This window comes from Polistes fuscatus, unplaced genomic scaffold (assembly GCF_010416935.1).
Source record: "Polistes fuscatus isolate 324 unplaced genomic scaffold, CU_Pfus_HIC Scaffold16, whole genome shotgun sequence".
Lineage (NCBI taxonomy): Eukaryota > Metazoa > Arthropoda > Insecta > Hymenoptera > Vespidae > Polistes > Polistes fuscatus.
The window spans coordinates 3360168-3369614 of record NW_025113064.1 but is presented as its reverse complement, the minus strand read 5'-3'; the positions used below and the strand labels follow the sequence as shown (position 1 = coordinate 3369614).

General features: G+C 27.5%; 1 long non-coding RNA gene across 1 annotated transcript in view; it reads right to left on the bottom strand.

Moving 5' to 3' along the window:
- Positions 1 to 8631: 8631 nt before the first annotated feature.
- The window catches only part of LOC122514952, a 58100-nt gene continuing 57284 nt past the window's right edge, over positions 8632 to 9447 (bottom strand). Inside the window, exon 4 of the long non-coding RNA XR_006303166.1 lies at positions 8632 to 8646. This is a non-coding gene — a long non-coding RNA (uncharacterized LOC122514952). The remainder of the gene's footprint in view (positions 8647 to 9447) is intronic.

Below are 9447 nucleotides of genomic sequence, written 5' to 3'. Positions count from 1 at the left end.
TCTGATTCAAATGATTTCAGATAGATGTATATCTTTGAATTGTGTATTAATTATATGTTTGATTATAAAAATTTTAATTGAATTAAATGTTCCACTAAACGTACTATTTTCTAAAATAAAATTCTAATTAAATGATAATAATTCTAATGATTATTATTTCTTTTTTTTTTCTTGCTTTTTTTCCCAATAAAAATCCGATAAAATTTATTTACGATCATGGATATACAAAAATAATGAAACAACAAATAATAATTTCATGTTTCACTATTTTGGGTGTATTAGCGGTTCCCCCCCTCCAAAAATTTTTTTTATTTTTAGGTTATCTGATTCAAATGATTTCAAATAAATGTATATCTTTGAATTGTGTATTAATTATGTTTGATTATAAAATTTTAATTGAATTAAATGTTTCACTAAACGTACTATTTTCTAAAATAAAATTCTAATTAAATGATAATAATTCTAATGATTATTATTTCTATTTTTTTCTTGCTTTTTTTCTCAATAAAAATCCGATAAAATTTATTTTACGATCATAGATATACAAAAATAATGAAACAACAAATAATAATTTCATGTTTCACTATTTTGGGTGTATTAGCGGTTCCCCCCTCCCCCTCCCAAAAAAAAGAAAAAATAGCTAGAAGGAAAAAAGAAAAAAAGAAATAAAAGGGAAGTGGAATCACGTACGTCAATCACGGTCTGTTTATCGTACGTGTGCCGATCGTCCCCATCTAAGATTGAATTTTTTCCCCCTCAAACTAATATAAACCGTCCTGCTTGAGTTCTTAAGAAATAGAAGAAGAAGAAGGTATCTTCTTTTTCTTCTTCTTCTTCTTCTTCTTCTTCCCTTTTCCCCGTTTATTCCAGGTCTTCCTTTCGGTCTTCTTCTCTCGTGATAAATGGAACTTTTGGAGGGTAGAAAAGCTTTTTCCGAATGGTCCGTCCTGTGGCCCCTTCTTTCTTACTCGGTTCGTTACGTTCATCGCACGACGTACACCTTCTTCTTTCCCTTATATTTTTTTTTTGTTTGTTCTCCCTTAAAATAAGAAAAAAAAAGAAGAAAAAGAAAAAGGAAAGTACGAAAAAAATGATCAGGGTGCGTTTACAACAAAACGAGAAAGATTTCTTCCCTTTTTTTCTTTATTTTTTGAACTAAAACTTTTCGAGTGTTAAAGAAACGATACAATTTTATGAAACTGTACGAAAAGAGAAGGAATATAAAAGTAAATGAGATAAAAATCACAATTGATTGACGGTTAAACGAGATTATGGAAATTTCTAGGTTAGGTTTATGTGTGTGTGTATTTTAGTATGATGTGATACGTAATTATGAGATACGTTTGTTTAAAAAAGAATGAATGAGGATGAGACATACCTTTATAATGTTCGATATATCTGAAATTAATCGAAGAAAATGTATATCGCAAATTACTTCGAAATTCACTGTTAGAATGGGGGGTTCAATGTCCTCCATGAAAGCCAATTAAAATTCTTTTCTATATTTCTTGCTTATATAACTTTCCGAATGAATAATATAACAATCGACAGCATATTTTTCTATGTTTCACGCATATGTTTCGCATATTTCGACATATTTATTGCATTCGATTATATTCTTTCGAATTTTAAAACCGAACGTTCGAATCACATTATATATCATCTATTATTAAAATGAATCTTTTTATATTTTTAAAGTGCAACTTATTAAGATACGGTAACGATTAAATTTGATGACACGACATGAACAGAATGGAAGAGAAATAGTGAAGTAGAGTCTATAGTTGATTGACAGTTAAATGAGATTATTGAAGTTTCTAGGTTAGGGTTACGTGTATGTGTGTTAGTATGATGTAATACGTCGATCGATAGTTATTGTGAGATGCGTTTTTTTTTTATGAAAGGATGAACGGGGGTGTGACATACCTTAAGAGTGTTCGATATATCTTAAATGATTGTTAATTAATCGAAGGAAATGTATATTGTTGTTTAAAAACGCGAAGTATAAGTTCGACGTACCGTTCCCTTCGAAATCCACTGTTTAGACTGGGTCTCATTGTCCTCTACGAAAATCAGTTCAAATTCTTTTATTGATTCTCGTTTATACGACTTTCCAAATAGTGTTTACGTTATACATGCGTAGTCTTCGGAAAATTGTATAAACAATTATCATAAAAGAACTTTCATAGAGGACAATGAGACAATCTAACGGTGGATTTCGAAGAGAACGGTTCGTCGAACTCATACTTCGTGCTTTTAGACTACAATATACATTTTTCTCGATTAATTATCAATCATTTGAGGTATATCTAACACTCTAATATATTTTATTAATATTTTGGATTGTTTAAACTAAAATACATTTGTTTTAATGTTCCTGACCAGTGATGATTTTGAATTGAAAATTTTCATCTAATAAAATGTCGGATCGAAATTATTTAATGTTCTAAATATATTAATAAATATGTCATTTTGAAAAAAATCTACTTTGTATTATTCATACTTTCATGGATATTAAACTGATTCGGATGCTAAAATAATAACATTTAATAATAATAAAAATTAAGAATGACCAATTGTTATACATTAAAAAAAACAGGTATTTTTCTTGTTTTTACAGTTATACCAACATGTAAGATTTTTAGTTACGGGCGTTTCCTGTAAATTATTTTCGTATTCGATTAATCTACTTGCTACAAATAAATCGTTTAAATGAAATTCATTAAATACCTAATAAAGGTATACCGATATATTTATTTCTAAATCTACTTTACCCTAAGGACACTATATCAATAGTGTTCAAGAAAAAATTTAATAAACGTAACAATATACAATTCTAAAAAACCGTTCACCGTATTTATGAATCAATTGATTACGTTCCGCATGATAAAACGAGTTTTCTTTTTATCTCAAGTTGAGGCTATCCGCATTCTTTTCATTTTTCTTTAAACTAAATTCTAATATTAAAAGAAGAAAAAAAAAAGAAAAAATGTAGTAAAAGAAAAAAGAAAAGAGAACAAGAAGACAAATTTTTTACTAACACAATTCGAAGAACTTTGATATGAGAAATAAAGACTGAAAAAAAAGAAGAAGAAGAAAGAAAACGAAAGGACAGAGAAAGAAAAGAAAAGAAAGAAAATAAGAAGGTGCATTCGCACGAATAGAAGAAGCCCAGTGGTGGGTGGGGGGGGTTCTTTATGATTTCCAAAGAAAACGAAATTGAAACGGTCGACGACTTTGTAAGGCCGTCTTAAGTACGCGACCCCTTGCCCCCCATTCCCCCCATTCCCCCCATCATCTTTGAATCGACTGAAACTTTCTTTTAACTTGTTCTTTTTTTTTTTTCTTTTTTTCTTCGAATGGCCGGCGAGTCTCGAAAAGTTCGAAACTGACTGCTGCGAAGGGGGGAAGAAAAAATAAGGGAAAAAGGAAAAAAAGGATAAAATAATAAAAATAGAAAAAAAAAAAAAAAAAAAAAAAAAAAAAACAAGAAATAGAAGGACGGAGAGTGGAAGAGATAGAAAGAGAGTGGCCCTCGGCGTCCAATTATAAAATTCTTTTCCTTTCTCGCAACTTCTACGACTTACCGCGAATATACCGAGATAAAATATATATATATATACACACATACATACAAACACATGCACGTACATATATATATAGGAGAGGAAAGGATGAAAATGAAATAAATTTTTCGACTTGGCCTCGTCTTGGATTCTTAAAACCCTCTTTGAAAAAGTTTAACAAATAGGTTAGTGTCCATTAATATATTTCGTCATCGTCCAATAAGAAAGAAAGAAAAAAAAAAAAGAAAAATAAATAAATAAAAATATCCTTTTCATTTCGTATATTCATACAAAAACGCATACACTTCTATATTCTCAAACGTATTCACATTGATTCATACGTAAAAACTTACGCATAATAACTCGTACATAAAGTCATAAATGGATCCAAAAGTTTTTCTCAAACGAAATTCTTTTACTCGTCGGATGATCCTCCTCCTCCTCCTCCTCCTCCTCCTCCCTCTACTCCCCACCACCACCTTTTACTTTTCTTTCTCTTTCTCTCTCTCTCTCTTTCTTTCTTTCAAACGAAGATGGATATTTGCAAAATAAATAAATTAAAAAAGTATAAATATAAATTAATATATTAAATATATTAAATATAAATATATATTAATAAATAAATATTAAATAAATAAATATTAAATTAATAAATATTAAATTAAATATATATTAAATATATATTAAATATAAATTAATATAAAAAATAAAATAAATAAAAAAATAATAATTTGTGTCTTCTCGTTTAAAAAACAAAACGTAAAAGGAATATTGTTAATGATTCGTTAAAAAGTTAATATTATAATATTAATGAATAGGATTGTTTAAAAAAATTTTTCGAATTTTCGTATCTACTTTTTTTGTTGGGGGGGGCGGGTAGGCTAGAAATTGGCGATGGAATGTAAGATTCCTATTGACATTAAATGAACAAATTATTTAATTATTTACAATGAGTTTTAGGAGGTTTTATATTACTATTGTTGATTTATAACGATCAATATTTTCTGAGTGGAACCGGTAAAAAAAAAAGGGAAAGTAAAAGGACAGAATAATTCTTAAATATATTTCTGTATACAAGAATTTCTGTAATATTGATTATTTTAAATTAATAATAATTACATGAATTCTTTTTAATGGTTGCTATTTTTATACAAAATCCGAAGCAATTTAAATGATCGTGAAGTATCAAATTTGATTAATTCAACTTCTCGGATATTTCTCGCATTGTTAAGCAACAATTAATCCCTAACTACCGATTGGTCGAGCTAAAATAAACAAGAAATTACTGTCATCAATATTAAATTTCTTTTTACTAATATGATAAATATAAGAGTTAATTTCTAACCTAATTCTAGGTAATTCTAACCTAAACGCGTGAATATAACAAAGAATTGCATTTCTTTTTAATGGTTGCCATTTTTATACAAAATCCGAAGCAATTTAAATGATCATGAAGTATCAAATTTGATAAATTCAACTTCTCGGATATTTCTCGCATTGTTAAGCAACAATTAATTCCTAACTACCGATTGGTCGAGCTAAAATAAACAAGAAATTACTGTCATCAATATTAAATTTCTTTTTACTAATATGATAAATATAAGAGTTAATTTCTAACCTAATTCTAGGTAATTCTAACCTAAACGCGTGAATATAACGAAGAATTGCATTTCTTTTTAATGGTTGCCATTTTTATACAAATCCGAAACAATTTAAATGATCGTGAAGTATCAAATTTGATAAATTCAACTTCTCGGATATTTCTCGCATTGTTAAGCAACAATTAATCCCTAACTACCGATTGGTCGAGCTAAAATAAACAAGAAATTTATCATTAATATTAAATTTCTTTTTACTGATATGATAAATATAAGAGTTAATTTCTAACCTAATTCTAGGTAATTCTAACCTAAACGCGTGAATTTAACGAAGAATTGCACGCAATTAAAGCAAGAAAATATTGAGAATAACTGAACCACGAGTCTCACTCGTTGTTACAGGATGAGAGATTTTATTTTATTCTATTTATTTTATTCTAACCTCAAAATTTAATGATAAATTTAATGTACATGTACGTTGATTATTAATACAATGAGTCACAAATGTATTCCTACCATTACTGTAAATTTGAAACAACTGATATTTAATTGTAATGCAAACTTTCAACATTCTCATACACAGAAACCTTTTTTAAAATTATTAAACTTTCAAATTGATATAAATTTGATTGCAGAAAATCATTTTATTGTTGGAGAAATATAATTTGGCATAGATAATAACAAAATTATTTGCATTTACACAAAATATAATAAAAATACAATGATTATTTTTGCAAATAATAATAATTTGGTTCTCAAATGCATCTTATAATGCAATTTAAACAATTGAGTATATTTTGCAAGACCAATTTTCTTATAACTTAACAAAAATTATATCTTTCTAACAATAAAATGTTCAACTACAATCAAATTTATATCAATTTAAAAGTTAATCAATTCTAAAATAGATTTCTGCGTATAAGAATTGAAAAACATTGAATTGCAAGCAGATATCATCAATTGTTTAAAATTTATAGTATTAATATTACTAATACTTCTATGACTCATAGTAATGTCATTTCTCTTTTACTTTTCCTTTTATGGGTTCGAGTCACTTTTCTACAAACACCTTCTCACATTTATTCAATACTATAAAAAGGTCGTGCCTTTTTACCGCCTTTGCAAAGTCAACAACATAGTTTTTGTTTTTTTTTTTTTAATACAATTAGTACAGATCATGTTGCTTGACTATAGTGAAAATTATAAATTCAATGTGACTAAACCATTACTTTCTGATTTTATAATAATAATTAATAAAATATGCGAGAGATATAATTATTCGATAAGAAATAATAAATAATATAATATATTTATATAACTTTTTATATAATATTTTATTGTATAAATATTAAAATATATATTAAAATATATATTTTAATATTAAAATAAAGATATATTATAATATTATAACTTTTATTTATATATTTTATATTAATATAGTTTATATAAATATAAAAATAAAATATATACACATAGAATTAGAATCAGTTGTGTGAATGTTGTCAACTGTGAATCAATTGGATGCTGATAATTGTGCCCATAATTATGAAAGTGGTCTAACTCATATATATTTCTTGTTTCGAGACATTTAAAGGATTACATTTGAATATTAAATGAATTTTATATAATATTGAAATAACAAACACTCATTTTTCAACAATTCATTTTTGACAATATCGTGAAAATTACATTGAATTAATTTAGTTTGAAATAATGTGGTGTGAAATAACTAATAAACTTATTTTTTTGTAATTTGGACTTATTGTTAGACCACTTTCATAATTATGAGCAGATTATGAAATGATAATATCACATTAATTATAAAACGTCCGGTCTTTCCACTTCCTAAATTTTGATAACGTTTGACCTAATATTATCTTCTGATTTTTGCATTAAGAAAATCTGGTCCAAGAATATTCTTGTTTTTGTTTTATTTTTATTATATCTATAAGAACATAAGTTTTCTAAATGCAGTGACGTAAAACAAACAGTTCTGTATTCTCTGCATAAGAATTTGAAAGTTTTCTATTACAAACAAATACCAACTGAACTGCTGAAAAAGAAAAAGGTACAAGTAACATTTTTGTACAATGTTTAAACAATATCTAGTTTGTTAATTTTTAAATATTTCAAATTTAGAGTTTTTTTAAATACAGTGATGTAAAATAAACAGTTCTGTATTCTGTGTATAAAAATTTGAAAGTTTTCCATTACAAACAAATACTAACTGAACTGCTGAAGAGAAAAAAGTACAAATAACATTTTTGTACAATGTTTAAACAATATCTAGTTTGATAATTTTTAAATATTTCAAATTTAGAGTGTTTCCAAATGCAGTGACCTAAAAATAACATTTCTATATTCTGTGTATAAGAATTTGAAAGTTTTCCATTACAAACAAATACCAACTGAACTGCTGAAAGAGAAAAAAGTACAAATAACATTTTTGTACAATGTTTAAACAATATCTAGTTTGATAATTTTTAAATATTTCAAATTTAAAGTGTTTCCAATGCAGTGACCTAAAATAACATTTCTATATTCTGTGCATAAGAATTTGAAAGTTTTGTATTACAAACAAATACCAACTGAACTGCTGAAAAGGAAAAAGGTACAAATAACATTTTTGTACAATGTTTAAACAATATCTAGTTTGTTAATTTTTAAATATTTCAAATTTAGAATTTTTTTAAATGCAGTGACGTAAAACAAACAATTCTGTATTCTGTGTATAAGAATTTGAAAGTTTTGTATTACAAACAAATACCAACTGAACTGCTGAAAAGGAAAAAGGTACAAGTAACATTTTTGTACAATGTTTAAACAATATCTAGTTTGTTAATTTTTAAATATTTCAAATTTAGAGTGTTTCTAAATGCAGTGACCTAAAAATAACATTTCTATATTCTGTGTATAAGAATTTGAAAGTTTTCCATTACAAACAAATACCAACTGAATTGCTGAAAGGAAAAAAAGTACAAATAACATTTTTGTACAATGTTTAAACAATATACATTTATCTCAAATTTCTGAAGAAAAAAATATTGTTAATCGTATCCTTTTTCTTTTGAATAATTAAAATATTTCAAATTTACGGTATGAACGAGTCAGAATATTCCTTTAACTCACTGTATGTATACCTACAACGTATTTAAATTCGATTCACGACATTTGTCGTACCGTTATACGCTTTAGAACACATGCTGAATTATGCCGGATGCATGAGTCGTCAGGAAGTCAGAGTCGAGTCGAATCAACCAATGAACTTCCATTACACGTCCACCATTGGCCATTGGTCGTCCACCGTCGTCCATATTTGATCCACGTGACTTCGTTTTCAAAACATTTTGCACGCTCGATAATTAACTTGCCATTACGATTGACATTTTCCGTTAGAAAAACGTTCCTTCCTCCGTATATACGTTCATTAGTTCATTCGTTCGTTCGTTCGTTCGTTGATTGGTTGATTAGTTGCTTGGTTTCTACAAAAGTAAAAGAAATAATAAATAAATAATGCGACTCTAATTATACGTAAAGAAGAACCAAATGATCTCGTTAAAGATGTTGACCGTCCATTTCTCGAACGTAAACCCAGTTAACTCAAATACCTACCTCAATTTCGTTCCAAGTAACTCGCCACTTCGCTTTTGCATTTTTAATTATTATTTACCTGACTGTACAATCTTATACAGGGTGACCCGTAAATAAGCATATTCATATTTTGTGATAAAAAGATTTTATTTAATAAAAAAAAAAAATAGAAACAATCCTAAATTGAACCTTATATCATTTTCATTCTACTCATCTACCGGGTGACTCGTTTCGATTTATTATCAAATCTATTTAATAAATTACAAAATTATTCTTTGAGATTCTAATATATTGTACGATATTAATTTAGATTTACATTTTTCTATTGGATGATATACGTTTACGATAAAAAAACGGGTCATTTTGTATATACGCAGATAAATAGGAGTGGATAGGGGCGAGTGGGGAGGGGGGTTTGCAGGAAGTGGGGAAATGCAGTCGCATAACTTTCTTCGAACGATTCGAAATTCGACGTGGCATACTCCAACAAAACTGATGGTCACCGGCACGATAAATACATTACTGCCATTCCTACTATCCGGAATCATGGAAGTGAGATTCTCACAGCTTTTACGACTTTCGATAACGTACCATGAAAAGTATCTTTCTGGACACGAGTGCTCTTCAATGTTTTCCAAGTGAAAAGATATTTCAAACTTCCCCCCTCTCGCGCTAGTTGTATGAAAATGTTT